The 25,680-nt window shown below is 36.6% G+C and overlaps 1 protein-coding gene across 1 annotated transcript in view; it reads left to right on the top strand.

The window, feature by feature from the left end:
• Positions 1–1,563: 1,563 nt before the first annotated feature.
• LOC110458906 (orexin receptor type 2-like) overlaps positions 1,564–25,680 on the top strand; it is a 157,644-nt gene continuing 133,527 nt past the window's right edge. The window contains exon 1 of the mRNA XM_021510877.1: positions 1,564–1,923. The gene's annotated coding sequence lies outside the window, so the exon portion shown is untranslated. The remainder of the gene's footprint in view (positions 1,924–25,680) is intronic.

The following is a 25,680-nucleotide window of genomic DNA, read 5'->3' as shown; positions in this document are numbered from 1 at the left end:
ATTGACTGTTATGTCATTAATATATAGTATAAACAGCAACGGGCCAAGAACTGAACCCTGAAGTACTCTTAACAGAAGATCTACTATTTCCAATACAAACTTGTTGAGATCTATCAGTAACATAATTGATTAACCAGTCCAATAACTTTTCAGACATTCCATAGCTAGCTAGTTTCACTTCCAGTCCCCTATGCGACAATCGATCGAACGCCATAGAAATATCGCAAAAAAATTAAACACGTTGGCTGGTTTTTTTTAAAGATTGTCGCACATAGTATGATATATTTCTTTAAGCTGGTGTACAGTAGAATGACCTGGTTGAAAACCTGACAGATGAGATAATTATCTAAAAGGAAGTTATATAAATATTTAGCGACTAGTCTTTTGAAAACTTTACCAATAGTACTTAGTAGTGCAACAGGTCTATAATTGGAGAGGTCTTGTTTATCTCATTTAAAAAATAAATAGAGCATGTTTCCATTGTTTTTAAGGAAAGATCCAGTTTCCAAAGAAGACCGAAAGATCAATGTAAGAGGATACGCAACTGAATTAGATGAATTCTTTAGCATGTTATGACTAATTGTATCCTTTCCTACAGCTTTACCGATTTTTAAGGTCTTTAGAATGTCGATAATGTCATTAATATTAAACGGTCAATTGGGAACCGTCGGTACTTTCCGTAAACGAGAAAATTTCTCAATCGGGAACCGTCGGCACTTTCCGTTTACGGAAAGTGCCGACGGTTTCCGATTGATTAAACCTTATGTCTTAGATGGCGATCGCGAGTCTGTTTTAGATTCTATAACAGGTACGTCAATGTTAATATCGTCTATAGTAGATATTGAAACAATGTAATCGTTTAGTATATAAGTCTTAATATCGTCATTCATTTCTATATTTCTAGTCGCACTCCGTAACGGCGGTATTCTATTAGATGTGTCGGAAGCCAAAAGTTTCTGGGATTTGTACGTATCACTTTAGTTGTCTAGAAGGTCGTTTATGTCCGCATAAAATAATTCTTTTGGCCTTTTTTTTCAGATTGTTTCCGCCATTTCGCTGTTTCTTAAAGTTATTCAAATTATTTGGAGTGTGATTGGATTTATATTTTTGGAGAAGTCTGTATCTTTTCCTTATTTCACGTCTCAGGTCAGAGTTAAACCAAGGTTTGTCATTAGGTCTTATTGTAACTAATTTTGAAGGAATACATTCGTCAGCTAATTCTAAATAGCTAGATGTAAAAATGTCACACATATCGTCATTAAGAATTGATTCTTAAAAAAAGTTAAGTCCGGTCAATTGCTAAAAGTAAATTGTTAAACCGTTCGTAATCTGCGTCTTTATAACAAATAGTGTTCCTCTTATAGTTCCTTACAATATTTGTCCCTTCAGTCAAATCTACAGATGTTGCTTGGTGGTCCGAAATGTCGCGGTCTATGTCAATTACGTCCGATCGTAAAGTTACACGTGTCCGATAGAAGAACAGGGTCAAGTATTGTGTTGCACGTGCGTCGTATTGTAGTCGGTCTGTCGATAACGTTTGTCAGGTTGTAAAATTTCATGATGTCTAGAAGAGCATGGTTATTGTCAACAGTGAGGAGGTAAACGTTTATACCCCTACGATTACAACAAAAGGAGTTTCATTCAGGGCTGTTTCCAGAGAATGGCGAAAGTGATTCCAAAACATATGTGTGCAGTGAACAGGTATTGTGGTCTGTAAACGGTACATATTATATATGTCCTATTGGGAAACTGGATTTCTACCCAAATAACTTCACATACTTGAAATTCTAAATCAATTCTACGACGTGTGCACAGGGAGCTGGAAGTGTAAACAGTTATCCCCCCACCCGGAGTCCCGCGGTCTTTACGGAGCATGTTATAACCATCCAGGAGTATGTCATCGTCTGCTACGGCTATGTCTAGGTGAGTCTCAGCAATACATATAATATCGAAGTCACTAGATACATGTTCTAAATACGACAACTTATTCCGTAGGGTGCGAATATTCAAATGAAATATACACAGGTCTTGGTTTTTGATCACCAGGGCCAGGATTGGGATGGACATAGTTATAATAAGAAAAGTTGAGTTATTGATAATACTAGACTGTGTGAACCATATAGCACTTACCTGGTAACCTTAGGAGATTAATATAATCACATTATTAACAATATGCAGATATGTTCGAGTACATTCTTGTTACACCCAGCGCGATATGATAGATCATCATACCCAGGACTTGGCTGTCTAACAAAATTATTATTGTCTGTCTATAACTGATCCCCAATCGAATCGGCACACGACGTTCATATTGTTTATATTTTGCTCCCGTGTTATTGAATTTGAGTTCGAAATATTTTTTGTCGACAATTCAGTATTCCACACATACCAAGGTAAGTAATTCTGTTTGTTATACTTCTTTCTTAGGGCTTCGCTTGTGCCTTTCTTGGCAATACCTCATTTTTGGCTTTTATTTAGAACGTTCGCCCAGGTGAGGAAGGCAATGGACTCTGTCCCCAGGCCGGAGCATACGGAAGTCTTTAAAAATGGTAGTTGTTATTCAGTGCTTAACGTTCAGCGTTTGGGGTAAAGGCAATAACTGTGCTGGGTGCCTACGGCATGGTATTTCAGTGTGATAGCACTATAAAGTCGGCATCAAATCCGCAATATCACACAAGGAGGCAATTACACCAACACACCCTGTCTACGGCACTCATACACCCATGCACGCTTACACAGCACACATGGAGGCACGTCCTTAAATTACCTTAGCTGTTAATAAGACGTTGAACAATATGAAACCCAACCAAATATATACTCCGTACCGGCGGTGTAACGTAGGTGACTGACAAGTGTTGAGAGGTCTATACCCATTGGCAAGGCTCGTCTGAACAACATCCACTAAAGACTGATTAGTCTAGCAATCCTCGCACAATATAGCAATACGTCATCAATTCTGTCCATTGTTCCCAGTCGACACTAATGAGGAGTAACGTTTTTATTTATCTTCAATAAACCTCAAATTAAAGACGTTACCATGATCATATCCCATGTCATACCGCCCGCATTCATATGACGGTATGTTGTTTTTCTGTGTAAACGTGGTGAAGGGCAGTGTATTTTATTTATATAATCGTTCAATGCTAGCATATTTTGTAGAATAATTCTTCATGTCAGCTTGATAATAACAAGCATTAACTTCATGATCAAAGCAGATAATTAAAAGCAGTAAAACAATGTTTTTTAAGCGTTTTGTTTGGTTAGGTTATATTTTGTTAAATGTCCTATTGACAGCTAAGGTAATTCAAAGACGTGCCTCCATGTGTGTTATGTATGCGTGCACGTGTGTACGTGTGCTGTAGACAGGGTATGTTGGTGTAATTGCCTCCTTGTGATAGCGCGGATCTGATATGCCGACTTTATAGAGCTATCTCACTGACATTTATAATACTATGCCGAGGCACCCAGCACAGCATTCCGCCCGGTCACATTATACTGACAACGGATGAGCCAGTTGTTGCCATTACCCTAAATGCTGTACGTTAAGCAAGGAATGACAAGTACCATTGTTAAGGACTTTGGTATGTCCCGACCTGGGGATAGAACCCTGTGCCTTCCTCACCTGGGCGAACGCTAAACATTTAAGCCAAAAGTGAGGTATTGTCAAGCAAGGCGCTAGGAAATAAAAGGTAGTTAGAAATAGAAAGAAATATGAAGATCCCAAAAGTCATTTATTTAGCGCGTATTATTATTATTTTTGCTTTCAGAGGTGTGTCATTCAAAAAGATCATAAATGCCATACAAAAACAGTTCAATGCTTATATTTACGTTTTCTCCGCCTTTCACGTTTTTTTAAACCTGCAAATCATATTTAAAAGTTAAAATTCCCGCCTTATCGACAGTCTGCACAAATTTATTCAATAACTGGAACAGCGTATTGTCGAGTGATGATTGGCTAAGAATTGTTTCTCGTGGTGGATGTCATTTAAAGTCTTATCAACGACACAGCTTTCAATGAGGTTATCTGGTATAAGAATATAGCTATGTTAACACAAACGTTCATCCAAGTTAAGATGACCGGTATCATCATGTGGTTTATATAAATGCTTCGGTATGGGCAACATTGCTAGCTGTGCATATGTCATATCTCGCACCGACCCATACCCGGCTGGCACGTGCCCGATTCGTTTTAAATTCAGTTCAACACATTTAACTAATAATCACAACTGAATTCACTTCATTTGCAATATTTTTATCATTTCAATGTTGTAATTAAATATTACCAGTATGCATTATATAAAAATAATTTAAAAAAAAAAAAGAAGTTATATGTAAACTGTGATATCACTATCCTGTCTATTCTGATTATGTTTAGAGAATGTTATATGTATATGTGTATTTACCTATAAGCTTAGGGTCTTTTTGTCAATAAAGAATGAATGAGTGAACGTGAATACTTATCCTACCATGCATTAGCCCGCCACCTTTACATGTACATTTGCAACAGTGGTTCAAAATATACTCGCGTCTGACTGAGATGTTCGCTTGATCGCCCTTCATTTTTTATTATATACTACACATATTTTGTAAAGCATTAAACGTTCCGATTGATTCATTTCTCTGTTGTTTATGTTGACACACTTGTATAGATTTCGTATGCAAAACGCTACATCTTTTTATTTTCAAAAAATGACATGCCGACCCTGTATAAACAGGAAAACTGTGTAAACCGGCCAAATAGTTTGATATCCGGTTTAGACAGGTTATACTTTATAAGCCGTCCAACCCCTCAGTCTGTAATACGGAGGTTGGTGATATGGGCAAGGATATGGATATGGTCATATTGCACTCTAATGTTCAATAAGCTTATTATAGCTCTAATACCAAAAGTTTGTATAAAAATATACCCGTATTAGCCATATAAGCGTAGTAGATATGGGTAGATGGGTAATGCTGGTGTACTTGACATTTCATCAAAATATATCCGTTGGGCTGGACAGGCTGGGCAAGCATTTACTGCTTCATATGTTTGACCTTTGACCTTTGAGGTGAAAGTCATAACGACCTTATTATAGTGAACGGTAACCATTTGCTGATGATGCAGGAATACCTGAAGTTTCATCAAGATATATTTAAGGTTTTAAAATTTACGGCGCAGACAAGTATTTGCTACATACACTGTATATATCTGGCTCTGATTTGACCTTCGACATTGAGGTCACTGCGACCTGATTCTATTGCGCCTTTGTGGATGATGCTACATGTCTTGAGATCTTTATTTGCGCGGATTCATAATGTCATTCCTTTTTGTTTTTGATGAGTACAACATCTACCAGTTGATATATATCAAAACTGTCTTTAATCCTACGACTTGTTCAATACCACAAAGGAACTCTTATTTAGGGAAGGGTGGAAATGGTTACATAATCGTGAGATCGATTTCCAGCATGTTCGTGTCCACGATCGATCTCACAAACACCTTGACATACTTATATCAACCCTGAAGGTATCAAAATAATGTCTTGTCATGTCAAAAACCACGCAATAGAATAATACATTTGTAACACTATCTCCTAGCGTCTCCATCGAATTGTCATCTTTCTTTTGCACGTTGCGGGATAATTGTTTGGATTCATCACCATCAGCTTTCTTGACAAATTGCGTCAGATGTGAAAATAACAAGTATGACTCATACAAAGTCTAAACACACGTCTGCGAACGACACAGCGTACAGGTGATTACTGTCTGACAGATAATGTAATACATATTGTATATAGGAACGACACAGCGTACAGGTGATTACTGTCTGACAGATAATGTACTACATATTGTATATAGGAACGACACAGCGTACAGACGATAACTGTGTGACAGCTAATGTACTACACATTGTATATAGGAACGACACAGCGTACAGGTGATTACTGTCTGACAGATAATGTACTACATATTGTACAGCGTACAGACGATTACTGTCTGACAGATAATGTAATACATATTGTATATAGGAACGACACAGCGTACATACGATAACTGTCTGACAGATAATGTACTACATATTGTATATAGGAACGACACAGCGTACATACGATAACTGTGTGACAGATAATGTACTACATATTGTATATTGGAACGACACAGCGTACAGACGATTACTGTCTGACAGATAATGTTCTACATATTGTATATAGGAACGACACAGCGCACAGGTGATTACTGTCTGACAGATAATGTTCTACATATTCTATATAGGAACGACACAGCGTACAGACGATAACTGTGAGACAGATAATGTACTACGTATTGTATATAGGAACAACACAGTGTACAGACGATTACTGTCTGACAGATAACGTACTACATATTGTATATAGGAACGACGCAGCGTACAGACGATTACTGTCTGACAGATAATGTAGTACATATTGTATATAGGAAGGACACAGCGTACAGGTGATTACTGTGTGACAATAATGTACTACATATTGTATATAGGAAAGACACAGCGTACAGACTCTTACTGCCTGACAGATAATGTACTACATATTGTACAGCGTACAGACGATTACTGTCTGACAGATAATGTTCTACATATTCTATATAGGAACGACACAGCGTACAGACGGTGACTGTCTGACAGATAATGTACTACATATTGTATATTGCAACGACACAGCGTACAGACGATTACTGTCTGCCAGATAATGTTCTACATATTGTAAATAGGAACGACACAGCGTACAGACGATAACTGTGTGAAAGATAATGTACTACGTATTGTATATAGGAACAACACAGTGTACAGACGATTACTGTCGGACAGATAATGTACTACACATTGTATATAGGAACGACACAGCGTACAGGTGATTACTGTCTGACAGATAATGTACTAGATATTGTATATAGGAACGACACAGCGTACAGATGATAACTGTGTGACAGATAATGTACTACATATTATATATAGGAACGACACAGCGTACAGACGTTTACTGTCCTACAAATAATGTACTACATATTGTATATAGGAAAGACACAGCGTACAGACGATTACTGTCTGACAAATAATGTACTACATATTGTATATAGGAAAGACACAGCGTACAGACGATTACTGTCTGACAGATAATGTACAACATATTGTATATAGGAACAACACAGTGTACAGACGATTACTGTCTGACAGATAACGTACTACATATTGTATATAGGAACGACGCAGCGTACAGACGATTACTGTCTGACAGATAATGTAGTACATATTGTATATAGGAACGACACAGCGTACATACGATAACTGTGTGACGGATAATGTACTACATATTGTATATTGGAACGACACAGCGTACAGACGATTACTGTCTGACAGATAGTGTACTACATATTGTATATAGGAACGACGCAGCGTACAGGTGATTACTGTCTGACAGATAATGTACTAGATATTGTATATAGGAACGACACAGCGTACAGATGATAACTGTGTGACAGATAATGTACTACATATTGTATACAGGAACGACACAGCGTACAGGTGATTACTGTCGGACAGATAATGTACTACACATTGTATATAGGAACGACACAGCGTACAGGCGATTACTGTCTGACAGATAATGTACTAGATATTGTATATAGGAACGACACAGCGTACAGGGGATTACTGTCTGACAGATAATGTTCTACATATTGTATATAGGAACGACACAGCGTACATACGATTACTGTCGGACAGATAATGTTCTACATATTGTATATAGGAACGACACAGCGTACAGACGATAACTGTGTGACAGATAATGTACTACGTATTGTATATAGGAACAACACAGTGTACAGACGATTACTGTCGGACAGATAATGTACTACATATTGTATATAGGAACGACGCAGCGTACAGGTGATTACTGTCTGACAGATAATGTTCTACATATTGTATATAGGAACGACACAGCGTACAGACGTTTACTGTCCTACAAATAATGTACTACATATTGTATATAGAACGACACAGTGTACAGTCGATTACTGTCTGACAGATAATGTACTACACATTGTATATAGGAACGACACAGCGTACAGGTGAATACTGTCTAACAGATAATGAACTACATATTGTATATATAAACGACACAGCGTACAGACGATTACTGTCAGACATATAATGTACTACGTATTGTACATGTATATAGGAACGACACAGCGTACAGACGATAACTGTCTGACAGATAATGTACTACATATTGTATATATAGGAAAGACACAGCGTAGAGGCGATAACAGGCAAAACACTCTTAAACTATCAATCAAATTATTTGCAATTTTTTAAACATATCAAAGACTTAGTTGTATACTATTATTTAACTCATTCACCACTGAAGACACATTTGAACCCTCCAATCCGAAATTTGGAATAGTTCAATATTAAATGTCAGGGGTGAATGAGTTAAATAGAACACAGGAATTATCAAAACGAAGTACAATGTATAAATTATATCCCTTATAAGTGTCATTCCTATTCCAACTACGGTATGTTTTTCAGATATCGTTGTTTGCGATTATCAAATTGAAATCACTTATCAAGATAAGATAAGATAAGCGACCCAATTATGATTGCAGCACTAGCAATTATACACCAGCTCGGAGAGTAACCATTTTTAAAACAAATTCTGTAGATAGTAAGGCCTCGCACAACTAAATCATTTACTATATATTATTACTAAGCTTTTGAGCTAATAGCGTTGATATTTGAAGTTCAACACTATTGACAACTGTCTAGATTTATACATACATACATGACAAAGGCTCAAAGGGCATGTTTTGGCGAGTTTAGTGGCATATAAGAGCGCTACATGCGTCTGCTTTTAACAACCGGAAGTTTACAAGCCATACCGGTGAAGTGGGACGGAAACACCCCCTTACTTTTGACCTTACGTGTATATCAAATCTGCCATCTCATATTAAAATTTACTAAAACTGTATGTTTTTCTAAAGTTATATATCTAAACATGTCAACAGTTATCCATTTAAATTACTCAGAGACACTGTATTTAACGGGAACAAATTTTAGGTAGGGATTCTAATCGTATGAAACACTTTCTAATTGGCTGATTTAGTTGTGTGAGTCCGTAAGGAAGATTTAATCCGGACCTCACCTTAAGTTATCACAATATCCAACATATTTTGTTTGACGGTCAGTTCGCATAAGACGCTGATTCACTGGCTAATAAGGTTAGGAAAAAGTCTAGACAGGAAGTACGAAAGGAGTACATCATAAGTACTGCTCAAATCTGGTCAGCAGTCGTCATGACAACGATAACTTGGTGTGGAAATATAATAACCCGAAATAAAATGAAATCTCATATAAAGACAAATTATACCTGAGTATCCTGGCATCATTAATGTACTGTTCTGTTTGCCTCTTAAACAGAATAGTTCGGTCTATATATATATTATGAACGCTAGACAACCATCTGATATATTATCGCGCTTGTCTCACTTCAATCCTGTAACGTTATCTCCTGTGTACACTCAATCTCAGTAGAGCTATGGATACCAGGGGCGTTTCTAGGATATTTGAAAGAGGGGGCGTAGAATCAAATCTGTCGCCGAGCGGAGCGAGGCCAAAATTTGGACCTTTATTTTTGCTAAAATGCATAAAATAAAATAATTGTGAAATGCACTAATGTAACGGTTCCTGACTTGGAGTATGTATATTTTTTTATAGTTAAAGTGTCAGGGTGTTTATGTGTTTAATTAATGAATATGATAAATTGCCATATTCAATACAGTATTAGCAGATTACGATATTTTTTTATTTATTTTTTTGAAANGGGGGGGGGGGGGGGGGGTACGCCCATTAGGCCCTCACCTGGACCCGCCCCTGGATACCGTGTAAATCTTAAAAATTCTGTACCTCCAGTGTTTATTTAAACAATACCTGGTTGTCTGGATGTAATTATTGTTGATATAATTACAAGTGGCCTCTGGCAAATCCCATAAAACCCGTAGATTTGCCAGAGGCCACTTGTAAATATATCAACATTAATTACATCCAGACAACCAGGTATTTTTTATATTTACATATTTTTCTTTTTTAAGACATATTCCTACAAAAACCATTTGCCCTGCCTCAAAAAACATTTCAGGCGGCCATTTTGTTTGTTTACATAGTCCTACACCTGAAACAGGCAGTTGTAATTGTAGTCGAGCAGTTGAAATTATAGCCTATATAATTACACTTGCCCTCTAACACTGTTGTAATGGGACGGCGCGGGGGCAAATGTAAATATAAGTATGTAAAATGTCTTAAAAGTTATGGGGTTATAATAAATTGTGTTTACGGTACCTGAATCCTATCGGCAATACTTTGATTTTGTATTAAACTGTTACTTGTGTGAACGAATGACTAGGCCAGATTATAATTCGCTGTGCGAAAAGACCTGCTGGTGTACATCAAGTTTTTTGAATATATTACTAAAAAAGGATGTATGCAGACATGTTTTTTTCTTAAAAACTCTTTCATAGATATGAGAAAAGTAACAAAAACATATCTATTCCGGTCCCTTGCGATCGTTACATAACAATACCAAAGATGCGCTATATCTTAAAAATATACGATAACACTCCACTGTACTAGCTCAAACTCACAAATAATACATTTTGATGTGAATGACACCTTATATCGTTTTCAATATGTTGAGCCGCACCCTCGGGATACCAGACCGAATTACCTGGAGATATCCCTAACCTGATCTGATTGTCACATATACATGCATAATACGATCCATCCAGTCCTAAGACATACGGAGGCTAGTTTGATAGATATGTCTGGTAAACGATCTTAGTACATATAACGGTATACATTTCTAGAAATTTATTCTTGACACTTGTCACATTTACACCGACACGACAGTGTTCGTCAGCAAATTGACTAGATGATCATATTTTTTACTTGTACAGCACTATCCTCTGTCACATGAATAACTATGGATAATAATTTGTGAATCGCTTTGAGACGACTAAGGTTGTGATAAAGTGGTATATAAGAACTTCAAATTAATTATTTTGAAATTTTGTCATGTCAACTTGGCATGAAATCGACGTCTAATTAACTTGAAAAAAATCATGTGAATTAGACCTGAATTTGAACTGAATATTTCAGATCAAATTTAACTAAAGAAATGTTGCCTGTTTTCTTTAGATATTCAATTTGACGGAGAAGCAACTACTTACCTGGTACATTGCCACGATGTGTGTTGGGTTTGTTTGCTTGAGGTTTAAAGTCCACCAATAGCTAATAATAATAATAATTCGAGGTTCTTATATAGATTGTACCGCTTTATCATAACCTAGTTCGTATGTCGTCTCAAAGCGGTTTACAAATTATTATCCATGGTTATAGGGCCTTTGCAACTAGCCAATATCTGTCTCAACTCCCCTGTGAGCATACAGCCGGTGCTGCCATTTCGGCGCTCACAGCTAGCATTCAACAATTCTAGCACTGCCCAACCACGTACTCATTTACAGCTGAGTAGACTGGGACACTACACCGAGTCACGGAATAATAATCCAGAAATCCGGTCTAGATATTGACCTGACCTGACGGTAATAAGCGGGAAATTTGAAATTTGGAAAAGACATCAATATTTTTGCGAATTCTCATTATTTNTTATACCAGTTGGTCTGCCACATCTATGCAGTTTATTGCTTAATTATCATCATTTTATGATGCGTCAAGCATACTGAAATCCGCTGAGACGGACATTCAGGATTTCTACAAAACAGTAATTCTTATTCATTTGAGAGGTAATGCGGCATTTTAATGGTCAATCAAAATAGTTTGCGACAATAAAAACCACGATTAACCGTCGCAAATTGCTCATTTGCATCAGAAGTCCAGAAGGCGATTATGCATGACGTCAGGAACAATAGCGTGACCCCGAAAGGTCAACGTAATTCCACATCTCTTTGAATATTTCTGACGTCACCAATCCAAATTCGACGGACACAGAATTTGAAGAAAGAAGTCAAAAATGGGGATACCCTTCGCGTCGCCAGTAAAACTCAATTTGCGACAATATAATCACGATATACCGCCGCAAATTTCAAAATACAGTAAGGTTATCCTCTGAGTGAACAACGCAGTAAAGCGCTCAAAGATCGACTCTCTTTTACAGAAAGAGAGTGACGTACAATGTATGCGCCCTTTACTATGGTGATTTCTTAACACTGGATCCGGATGACCTGTTCGATAAAAGATTTAAAGCTGAAGTTGATGAGAGAGGTCGAGTGTATTTCCTATTACCATTGACTCGTATCGTAATGCACTTGAAAACAAAGCAATGGAATGGTAATAGGAAAATAAAAACTGGTAAATACCTGATGGTATATAATGTAATGACAAATAAAATATGATGGAAGGACCGTCACAAAATCACTTTGTATATTCTGAAACCTCTTTATGTCTACAGAGTATGTTTTAGATAGATAGGCATTGTTAAACAAATTATCAAAAGAGGGAATACAAATTCTTCCAACCCGTCGAACTTTAGGGGCATGACGTCATCGATTGGTTATTATTGAAAAGATGCCGCCTGAAGGGATGGAACAATGTGTCAGGAAAAGATCAATTCCCTACACCCTTTACAATTAAGGTTTATAAAAGACATTGGTTCGATTCCTCCAATCTTTGGGTTAAAAGAAACAGTATCCTATTTACTGAAAGGAAATCCACACTCTGTACCGCCTTCCTATATAACGAAAACGCATTTTTCATAACAATTTTGATATTGGTAGGAAGCCCTGGGACGTTATGTTCAGCTCCTATATTGATACAAAAGTTTGTATTCGGCCAAAGGGTGAACTTAGCGACTGTGTTCACGTGACCTCAGATCACGCGCGGGACGGACAAGGAAACGCTCTCAGTGCATTTATGTTCAACTTGTATATTGACGAATTGATGAATAACATCACATTCTGGGACAAAATGTGGAATTGACATCTTCGACAGACATCCCCTGTTTTTTTGTTTGCTGATCATACATTTGTAATATCATCTTCTAAATCAAGCCTACAATTGTTTGGAAGTGACAAGGTCATATGCCTTAAAATGGTACTAACTGTATTTAACGCTGCGAAAAGTACCGTAGCTATAACAGTTTGGTTTTATATTGTTTAACGTCCTATCAACAGCTGAGGTCATTTACGGACGTGCCACCATATGTGTAGTGTGTGCGTGCTTGCGTGTGTGTATGCAGGAGACAGGGTATGTTAGTGTATTTGCCTCCTTGTGATAGCGCGGATCTGATGCCGACTTTATAGTGCTTTCTCACTGAAATACCATGCCGAAGGCACCCAGCACACCATTCCGCCCAGTCACATTATACTGACAACGGGAAAACCAGTTGTTGCCATTACCCTTAATGCTGAACGTTAAGCAGGGAATAACAACAACCAATTCTTAGGACTTTGGTATGTCCCGGCCTGGGGACAGAACCCATTGCCTTCCTCACCTGGGCAAACGCTCAACATAAACCAAAAGTGAGGTAGTTATAACAGAAATCAACAAGGATACATGCAATACAAAGAATTGTACATAGGTGAGAAAACTTATAACAAAGAAAAGTGTAAGTTACACAGAAACGGTTATATTGTAATATAATACTCTTAATAAGTGCATCGAAAGGGCGTATGGAAAAGTACAGACGTTAGTTTTTCCACTCGCTTTGGGATATCGGTCTTCGGATTGGAGCCATTAATCCAATAGTGTCTGCTGTTATTTTAAAACGTGTAGTTTTTACCCACTGGAATGTATGCTTGTGAGATGTGGAGAGGGGCACGTGGCAGAAATCTAGACAAAGTTATTGTCGCAACCTGCAAGAATTTCATAATTTTTTACCGTCCGACAGCACCATAAACACTCGTCGAACATGTCGTAAGAAACATCATGTAGATACAGTATAAATCGCTTGTTGAAATTTAGAGGACTTGGTCTAATATATACATCACAAATACATACACAGTTACTTAACTTTAATATAAGATTTTTTTTCTCATTTTGGGATATTAAGAATGTACGGAAATATTTATAGGAACAGAGTAAAGTATCTTGCTCAAAGATACAACACGGTGCCGTGTCGTGACTCGAACCCGCAACCCTTCGGTCACGAGCCCTTCGTCCTACAAATAGTCATTATGTTTGTGGCCACTATATTTGACCTGAAGGGGGCAACGATAGAAGGTGTCATACTTGTTTTTCTTGGCATTGATGCAATAAATCCAAGGTCACATGGGTCAACACTGTTCTAAACTGCAGATAGTAAAACGTAAAACACCTTACGGTCCGATGCAGCATTTTATAAAGACAAGCCATATACACCTGTTGTATATATTGTATTGAGGTCATAGGTCAATTGTTAAACTGAACACGGTGTTCCAATCATTAGGAATCCTTTCCATGCCTATTGTTTCCGATTCACGTACTTACAATTCAACATTGTAAATTACTTAGTTGATCAATAAGGCGGGGCCGCGGTGGCCAAGTGGTTAAGGCGTCTGACATTCTGCTACATGTACCACTAGCCCTCAACTCGCGGGTTCGAGGCCTACGTGGGGCAGTCCTCAGGTACTGGCCGTAGGTCAGTGGTTTTCCTCCCGGAACTCCGGCTTTCCACTACCACCAAAACTTGGCACGTCCTTAAATGACCATAGATGTCAGTGGGACGCGAAACTAACAAAAAAACAACAGAGCAAAAGCAGATAAAACATTGACCTTGAGCGTGGAATGAGATAGAAAGGTCACAATTACAGCGCCCGTATCTTTACCACATAGGGTGCTTTGATCGGCATGCCGACATCTTATTTAAGACGTTTTCTATGGAACGTGATTAGAATATATTTACTTGAAAACGAGAGTCAGGGATGACCTTGACCTTGATCGCCAGAAATATCGTCATTGATCTGACTACATGTATTCTTTGGTTCCTTGTCCTGTCTTCCACTTCTACGTTAATTATATTTATTATCGGATGTATCATGCCCTGTCAGCTTTATGGAGTTGTCAACTATAGCATATTCCGGAAACCTTTATCAAGTCACTTTTCACTTTCTTCCATCCATGTTAGGAATAATATTCAGGTTTTTCTATTGAATTCTAATAAGCATTTTAAATATTTTTGCAGATAGCAGATAAACAAAATACATCAACAAGAACAAACTATGATTAAGAATCGGGCATAGATCTAACAACACTAAATATATTGAATTACCCATCCGTGCTTTCTCAATGATTCTTAACAATTGTATTAACTCGCCAAAACAGTATCAATAGTTACGCTCCGCCATTTCTTGTGGCTTTCCCTACGATGTGTGTACGTACATAATGAGTTGGTGATTCGCTGTGTGTGCCTAGGGTTGTCACATTAGCCTGACATCAACTCTCGCAGCATAACATAATCTCATGTCCCTTAGCTGTCACGTTTTACCCGGTACGAAAAAAAATACGAGCGTCATGTTTTCGAATAAAAAATAAACATTTTGAACGATATGCATTTTTTGTTAAAAAAAACTTTGAGGAGTTTGTGATTTCCCCGTTTCAATATCTAATTGAGATTTAAAAGCATGCATTTTTTATTATGCAAAATAAGGAAATGCATGTTTAATGAATGTGAGGGTATTGTGAATTATCACAATAAAAATGTATAATGGACTTTGGGTTGATGTTGGTTACAACTGTTTCTGACCCAATAAACATGAATACCATTGACCTCGGATTGTTTACGCACGTTCTCTTTTCAAAGAAAATATGAAGCAGTTCTCGACCAAATAAAAACAACAACATTAAGATGATTTTTATTATTGTTGTTGTTGACATAAGTTCCGGATTGTTGTTGTTGTTTACACGAACTCTGGACTAACAAATTCAGTAACTCTGTTGAAGATGTCATTAATGTATATTTGATTAAAAGAGCATCGAAGGCAAGTGTATGCAGAATGTGTGATGTCGGCATATCGCCAACTTGCACGGTTATTGAAATATGAATACAACTAAACTATTACACATTGATTTAACGCTAAAGTGCCATCATGAACCCGCACTCTTAAACGTCATGGACACACCTAATAGTGTTATAATGGCTGTATTTAATTTAGAGTCGTAATATCTGTTCTTGTCGCGTTACACAATCATCCGTTAATTTTCACGTCCTTATATCGGGTTTCCTGTCATTACACTAATGACGTGGTGTCCTACACAGCTCCACTCTGTCATCCTCAGTCCCAAACTTCAAGAAAAACGTGATCAGTTGCATGACCCGATCGTATTTCCCTCCCTCATTACCAACAAACAAACAAACAAACAAACACTGCCTGGTTACAGTGCATCCTTTGTTATTGAACGATGAAGCTGTTGTAAATAGTCGTTGGCCGATACTTAAAATAAATTTAAGAAATAACTACATGGTTTTGAAATCGTCAAAATATGCCTTCAGGTTTACACATAAGAAGAATTAATGTACATTTTGCCTCGTGCTTAACAGCCATATATTTCCAGTTATGTGAATTAAGTGTGATTTTGAACATTTTAAACCTTTGCTTTTGCGTGTCAATGCAATATGCTAAACAAACGTCGAGAACAAAACACGGGAACGACTAAAAAATAGAATGCACTAACATCGTGTACTTGGGTGATGATTTATATACTGAAGGTGTCCTGTTGAACAATCCCAAAGATAAACTCGACTTGCGTATCTCTTGGGGCCCTTAGGAAACAACGTTCCGACTCTCACCGTGGCCAACAATGTCGCTGCAGCCAAGTGTTAACAAAAAAATGCTATAGCTGTATAGAATGTAAAGCCTTCCTTCTATACTATGACTATAACCAAAATCATTTCAGATCTGAAATCTGAGGTTTGCTTTGTGTACAATTCGTAGTAATAAATCATAAGGGTTGATTTTCTTATTACAAGGCAAATGCTTTAAACAACAACGTCATTTGATCAATTTGACCTACATATGTACAACATTTGATTACTTTGACCTACATTTGTACAACATTTGATCAATTTGACCTACATATGTACATTATTTGATCAATTTGACATACATATGTACAACATTTGATTACTTTGACCTACATTTGTACAACATTTGATCAATTTGACCTACATATGTACAACATTTGATTTCTTTGACCTACATTTGTACAACATTTGATCAATTTGACCTACATATGTACAACATTTGATAACGTTTGTAGTGGCATTTGGTATAGTTTGGCATTTTTGAAAGGTGTGAAAAATATCATAGCGATACAGGATGATGATGGTGATAATGATATTATTGTAGCAAAATATATCTTAATTTATCGATCGACGTTTTTTATATAATGTTATTGTTCAAAAGAAGATAACTGGTAAGGGGCTTCGTGACCTTGACCTCTTGTTAAAAATAGCTGTGTGTGTGCTGTGAGAGAACGGTTGTGATGATGATATTTCATTCTTCCTCTTCTTCCTCCAATTAAAGTTCATGCCCTTAAATGTATTCTCGCACTGGTAATTGTCCCACTGGAAATCAAAATATGGAGATCATGAGGAGAGAATCACATTTCAACTAAGTAATTAGAAACATCATATAAACCAATTGATTAGCTCACGTCATTTTGCACTCTGAGAGTTCCTAACAACTCAGTCAGCTACAATAGACTCAATGCGGATTTGAAACTTTGCATACAATTAATTTTCATTGCCTATACACACTACACGCTTTCCCCCAAAGTCACAGCTGTGCTCTTACGAAATATAAAGAAATACCTTATGTACGATATATCTCACGCTGTTAACACTTCGTCAGTGACCTCACATTGTAAGTCAATACTCGTTTCTTTACAATTGTTGCCATTGAAATTATGCGAGAAATGTTATAATAATTCATAGATCTCTAGCTATCCATTTGATAACTATTGCTTGTAAAGAAATTGTGTGTGCCTCGCAATGCTATGTTTGAACCGGTATAGGTGTGTGTGTGTGTGTGTGTGTGTGGAGGGAGGGGGGTTGATAAGTTTCATCCCCCTTCCCCATTCTATTTTTCATTTTGCAATTTTAGAGGGATGTCCTCGTTACATTTGAAAAGAAGATAAAGGTTTACGAGATGTTTTATTTGAGTTGTTAAGACATGTTATTATAATTTCGTGTTCGATTCGGAACATAATCAATGTTCCTGCTTCAGACATCTCTTACAAGTCGCAAGACGATGTATCACCGCCGTAACACCACCCGTTCACCTATCTCCGCTACAGTCTGTAACAAATGAACATCAGGTGATACCAATCGCATCCACATCGGATGTGTTCCTCCTGGTTGTATTTTTAAAACGGCACTAAACGTGAATAATTTATAAAGAACAACGGTTGTTGGGACTGAAATGTTCGATCGGTATAAATCTTCTTGACCGACATACCGAACAAGATTTACAAAGCGTTTCCTGTCGAGGAATTAACAATAGTTTCAACAGTAGTTTAGACTAGGGACGGTATGGGTCATTTTTTACTTCATAAAAAGTAAAAATTTCAAATTGAATTTATTTGCAAACTTCTGTTGTAAACATCATATTGGTTAACGGGGGCTTACTTTCTTGGTGTAGATTTTTTTCCAATGCGCATGCGTAGATGCCCTACCATTGCAACGAAACTGTATTGCTATGCAGCAGTAGCCAAAATATAGTGTTTCTGGTCAGTAAACATGCATAAATGAAAGCCTTCGCATATGACAAACAAAAGTTCCTTTCTACAAAGGAATACTTGTATAACAATGTTTAAGCATGTCAAATATGTATTTGTTTGTCACATGCGGAGACTTTCAAAAATTGAAGAATGTTTAGGTAATTTCCTTCAAAATGGCCAATGTTCAACCAATAGCGCACAACAGACGATAATCACGCATTTTATTATGAAAATGCGCGTTTGTGTCTCTCTTTGTAATGCCATATCTCCTAAACAAGTTGTCGAATGAATTTGAAATTTCATATTTGCGTACTCCATTTATTCCAGATTACGAATATAACTAATTCTAAATCCCCGATGAGGCTGGAAATGACCGTTAACGCCCCTAGTTGGATTTCTGACTTTTTGGCCCCTAGCATCACCGATGAGTGTGAAGAAGGACACACAGCTGTAGGATGCAGTGTTATTCATTTTCAGTCTGGTCAATGCGCCTAAAAATGCCGAACTGGGACAAAATCGCAACAGAATTTATAAAGATTGTGTTTTGTAATCTACATATATACTGACGTTAAACTGACGAGATGTCTACCAACTTTGAACCCCGAGAAGACTTATTTTGATTTTTTAATAAGCAATAGACGCAACTGAATGTAAATCTTCGACAATTAAAAGTGCTGTATCTATTTCAAAATGCTCTTTTTCTACTTAAATGCTATTTTGAAAAATATGAAATGACATTTATAATTCTTTTTCAAAATAAAGTGAATAGGTGTTTTTTTTGTGTATAAAATCTCAAATTTAATTATGTCTGTTTCTTGTTAAGTGACTTCAATTACAGTAGAGAAGGAAAAGTCAACTGGAAATTACAGTTTGACAAAAAATGTTTTGTAGTTGAGATCTATTAAACAGAATATAGAGGTCATTATAGAGTTGTTTTGTATATATTTTATTCACATAAATACTGAAGCCCTTCAACTTATTTTTCTACTCAATAATGCAATGATTTGTCCATGCGTATTGAGTTTAAGTTGATAATTGATATTAAATTGTAAATTGACCGCTCAAATAGGTTTAACTAAGTACCTTGAGACGTGAATAGCGTGGTTTTAAACGTTACTCTCAATACTATTAAATGTCTTTTCATCCGCGTTTTGTTGGTATTCTGTACATGCAGCTGAATCTTCTCATACCAATCCGATGGTTGACTTACAATTTTACAGCTCACACCTCTACATTACCTGCAAACAGTTGACAGTTCTTAAACGTGTTTTTGTATTGTTACAATAATGTCATTCCCAATCTAATGGAGCTAAATTCGATGCTCTGTCGATCCACACTTAAATATGTAGAATCTTGCAGCGTCAGAAAAAGTAGGAAGATCCTAAACATGAACAGAAACTTTCGTTTTCTTTTTAAACGTAACGGTCTTGGCATCCAAACTCACCGTAGAGCTATTTTGAACATGTTAAAAATGTTTGGGCTAACCACGGCCTATTCATTGGTATTTTGAAGTTCAAACTACGTGTATAACTACGTCTAACTACGTTTTATTACGTTTAACTAAGGTCACCTACGGTCTACTACAGTCAACTACGGTCATCAACCAATACGTTTAACTACAGTCAACTACGGTCATTCCCAACTACGGTCTACTAAAGTCAAATACGGTCATCCCCCACTACGGTGAACTACGTGCGTGACCGTAAGATGTGATCGTAGCTAAAGAGGTGGTGTATGTTCTTGTCCAGTGTTCGAGTTCTGCTCTAATATTTCCTTCCATCGATAAGTTTCACCAGAATTTAATTTAATTCAGATTATGTAGAATGTGGTCTGTAAAATCAAGAGACCAGAGCCTTTTTTTTTTAATTAAGTATACACTTCAAACGTCTTACGATTTGAACGTATTTATGTAAATGACGAAGACATTAATTACAGGAACATTGACCAGATGTCATAATACACAGCCATTGACACCCTCCCTCCCCACTCGTACTGGTATATTGACCAGTTAGGACAAACTACCATTGATCATCTCCCTCGGCTCCGGACCAAACAACAATAAGATTCACGTTAATGAGTTCACGAAGGGGGCAAAAGATATTTCTTAGAAGATGTGTCATGAATATCAATTACAGTGGATCGCTGTAAAATAGTCACATCACTAAGCCAGTCCTAGTGTCTGAGGAACTGCAATGCGCAAAAACGGTGGTCTTTTGTGATGGATCAGAAATATGTTTTGGAATTATTTTTTACCAGGAAGTTATAAGCCCACTTCAAAATTATTGTGAAGTTGTTTCACTTATAATAACTAACATTTCTATTTGATTGAGATTATATAATATATGTTTTTTCTTGTAATCCCTATTTTCAAATTGAAGAGCAGTTTTGGAAAATAAGAAGCTATTGTCATAATATACTCATTGGATGTTCCATAATCTAAGCCTCTTACTACCGTTCTTAGTACCATTAAACGGTGCTTATATCTGTAGAGATACATATGTAGTGTTATAATTGATGAAAACATAAAGAAACCTGATTTAGAGAGTTATGGTTGATTCATTTATGTTAATTTTAAATTGTTCGATAGTGTGTACAGAATTATCAACGTATAGGGGTTTTTGTTTTTGTTTTTTGTTTTTGAAAATATGCTTTCCCTTTTAAACTGTATTGGAAATACTATATTCTTTTGACAAGGTTGGAGGTAATACAGAGCGGCATCTCACCGGCAGCAGATTGCTACAACATTGCAAGTATGTGGTCTTTTGAGTATCTTAAGAAAAATGCAAGGTTCAGCGTTATGTTTTAAATTCTTAGCAAGTTTAGAAAGGCAGTACCCAGGTAAATGTGTTGATCACATGGTTTCCATTCGGATATTCCATCTTTGCGTATTGCAGAGTTATCTTCTCTTGGGAGCAGGTATTGATTGTTACGTCATTGGTTTGTGCGAAAAAAATACGTCGTTTTCTCAAATATTGATGACGTTACTCTCACAAACAAGTGACGTGACAATCAATAGATAGGGGACTAATGATTTTCTTTAGGATCGAAAATGATAAATGTATTCATACATTTCACCGATTTGTTCCTCTGTTTCCATTTCTAAGGATATTTAAGCTGCTTTGCGTGATTTTCATTTAAACCTTTTTACTGAGAAGGAAATTAATTTTGATTTGGCTGATTATTTTTGCAAAGACCTTGCCAAATGAACCGAACGTGATGTTTTCATATGCGAAGGGCCAATTGGGAAGGAGGAAATTTCACTCGCTATTAAACATAATTATGAAAATTGATAAGTCATCAGGTTCTGGCGGCCTCACTATACAGAGTTGATGCAAATTTTTTGACATTATGGAAGACAAGCTAGTTTCGTTGTATAATTAGGTTTATGAAAGGCGTGAGTTGTGTGATACCCAAAAATGTATTATACTACCTTAAACATAGCGATGGTGTCACAAGTGCCTTATAACCTGACCAGCGGTCCAATAAGTTTGACTAAGTGTCCAATAAGTTTGACCAACTGTCCAATATGTTTGACCAACTGTCCAATAAGTTTGTTAAACGGTCCAATAAGTTTGACCAACTGTCCAATAAGTTTGACCAACTGTCCAATAAGTTTGACCAACTGTCCAATAAGTTTGACCAACTGTCCAATAAGTTTGACCAACTGTCCAATAAGTTTGACCAACGGTCCAATAAGTTTTACCAACTGTCCAATAAGTTTGACCAACGGTCCAATAAGTTTGACTAACTGTCCGATAAGTTTGACCAACTGTCCAATAAGCTTGACCAACTGTCCAATAAGCTTGACCAACTGTCCAATAAGTTTGACTAACCGTCCAATAAGTTTGACAAACTGTCCAATAAGCTTGACCATCTGTCCAATAAGTTTGATCAACTGTCCAATAAGTTTGACCAACTGTCCAATAAGTTTGACTAACCGTCCAATTAGTTTGACCAACGGTCCAATAAGTTTGACCAACTGTCCGATAAGTTTGACAAACTGTCCAATAAGTTTGACCATCTGTCCGATAAGTTTGACAAACTGTCCAATAAGTTTGACCAACTGTCCAATAAGTTTGACCAACTGTACAATTAGTTACACACCAGTCTAACCAGTCTAACCAGTCTAGTAAGTGTTCAACTTATTGAACAGTTGTGACATCCCATTCTAGAGAACAGATAGACATGCCAAATGGAAGTAATTCAGCGATATCAGTAATACAAAAATAACAAACCAGATGTATTTTTAGTCTGATATTAAATCAACATAATGATATTAGTGGTGTACTATCCTTAGAATTCAACAAATTCAAAACCAACGGCTAACATCCCGGCAGTGTGTACATCCGTGGAATTCAACACATTCAAAATTCAACAGCTAAAGTACTGTACCAGCGGTGTATATACATCCGCGGAATTCTGTCTACTTCTTGTGTATTTTTTCTTTTTCCTTTTCAGAAAGGTCTGAACAAAATGTTGCTCTTATCGTAAAATTTGACCTCCTATTTTCCACTTCCATTTCCAAAATGTCACTCAAGACACCATCAATAGAAACCTGTTTCTCAAGCGACTATAATTTTTGACTAAGATATAAAAAAAAATCCTCAGTGTCATAGATTTAGTAAAGTAACAGACACACTTGTCCACATAGATCAATACACTAAAAGGACGGGATGTTGCTCCATGTCACTAGTTACGTAATCTCGTTGATTTTTTGACAGACCGAATACCAAATTTATATTAGCTACTTAAGACTTTTTATATCAGCCCAAATTTAATTAAGCGGATATGTAGATTTATTTTATACAAAAACTGTTTGTCGTCCATTATTGTTAATGGGTTTATCTCTTATCCCTTCTCTGTCACGCGTGGCGTGAGACAAGGCTGTAGTCTATCTCCACGTTTTACGTTTTGGTTTTGGAATCCTTAGCTAAGAGTTCAGACTCCCTTCATGTGGATGATAGTATTGGTATTTGCTGCAGTGGTCTCTCTATTCAAAAGCTGTTTTACTGGTGTGATTTGTACGGCAAAGCGTCAGAAGCTAAATCGAACAGGCAGAAAATAAAGAGTATTTGGCTAGGGGAGTGGAAATCTCGTTCGGAACATCCTTTTGGTATTACCTGGGGTAGAAAAGCAGAAAATTTGAGGGATTTTAGTTGGTTACAAGATTACCCCTGATGAAAGTTGGCAGCCGCTTTTCATAAATTTTCCAGGACATTAGACTTGTGGAAAATGCGGAAATGTTCCTTCATTTAAAAATCAATTGTTATAAAGGTCCTGGTATATTGGTACTATCGTCACAATGCCTCGTCATAATTCCGACCTTTTCCGACTTCTTTGGAAATCCAATTCGGAGCCACTTGCACGCTCCACAGTCTCCGCTTCTCCCACTAAAATAAACTTTATCTATTTTATAACAATTTCGAAACAAGTTATCTCAACCTTTATTAATCACTCTTGTTAGCCCGGATGTTAGCGCACGGAGGGGGTCCTAGGCGTGGGTGGAAACCGGAGTAGCCGGAGAAACCCCACGTGAACGGGCAGGTGACACTAAACCTTTTCACGTCCGATCGAGGAAACGAACCCCGGCCGCCTTGGTAAATGGCAAGTGCGCTATCCACTGCACCATTTGACCACCCTAATCCCACTAGAGGTGGACTTGCTATCATTAATGTAAGTATCAAGTTAAACTCCAATTACTTGAAACATAGTCAAAATTTGGTATACAAGAGTTCTAAAGCCAAATTGTGTTTTTTACGCGTATATATTCACAAATTATTTAATATCATCGTAAGTAATGGAATTACAGTAATTACACTGTTATAGAATTACAGTAATTACATTGTACAACATGAAATTATAGAACATAGAATTACAGTAATTACACTGTACAAAATGTAGTTATATGACATAGAATTACAGTAATTACACTGTACAACGTGTAGTTATAGAACATAGAATTACAGTAATTACACGGTACAACGTGTAGTTATAGAAAATAAAATTACAGTAATTACACTGTACAACGTATAATTATAAAACACGAATTACAGTAATTACACTGTAAAACGTGTAATTATAGAACATAGAATTACATTAACTACACTATACAACGTGTAATTATAAAGAACATAGAATAACAGTACTTATACTGTACAACGTGTAATTGTAGACCATATAATTACAGTAATTACACTGTGCAGTGTGAAATTATATAGAACAAAGAATTACAGTAATTACACTGTACAACGTGTAATTATATAGAACATAGAGTTACAGTAATTACACTGTACAACGTGTAGTTATAGAACATAGAATTACAGTAATGACACTGTTATAGAGTTACAGTAATTACACTGTACAACATGTAATTATAGAACATAGAATTACATTAACTACACTATACAATGTGTAATTATAAAGAACATAGAATAACAGTAATTACACTGTACAACGTGTAATTATAAAACACGGATTACAGTAATTATACTGTACAACGTGTAATTGTAGACCATAGAATTACAGTAATTACACTGTACAGCGTGAAATTATATAGAACAAAGAATTACAGTAATTACACTGTACAACATGTAGTTATAGAACATAGAATTACAGTAATTACACTGTACAACGTGTAATTATATAGAACATAGAGTTACAGTAATTACACTGTACAAAGTGTAGTTATAGAACATAGAATTACTGTAATAACACGGTACAACGTTTAGTTATAGAACATAGAATTACAGTAATGACACGGTACAACGTGTAGTTAAAGAACATAAAATTACAGTAATTACACGGTACAACGTGTAGTTATAGAACACAGAATTACTGTAATAACACGGTACAACGTGTAGTTATAGAACATATAATTACAGTAATTACATGTTCACTGTACAGCGTGTAATTATAGAACATAGAATTACAGTAATTACACTGTACAACGTGTAGTTATA

The sequence above is a fragment of the Mizuhopecten yessoensis genome, unplaced genomic scaffold (genome assembly GCF_002113885.1).
Source record: "Mizuhopecten yessoensis strain PY_sf001 unplaced genomic scaffold, ASM211388v2 scaffold9847, whole genome shotgun sequence".
Taxonomy (NCBI): Eukaryota; Metazoa; Mollusca; class Bivalvia; order Pectinida; family Pectinidae; genus Mizuhopecten; species Mizuhopecten yessoensis.
Note: the sequence above shows the minus strand (reverse complement) of the source record. Positions and strands in the feature narration are given on the sequence as shown.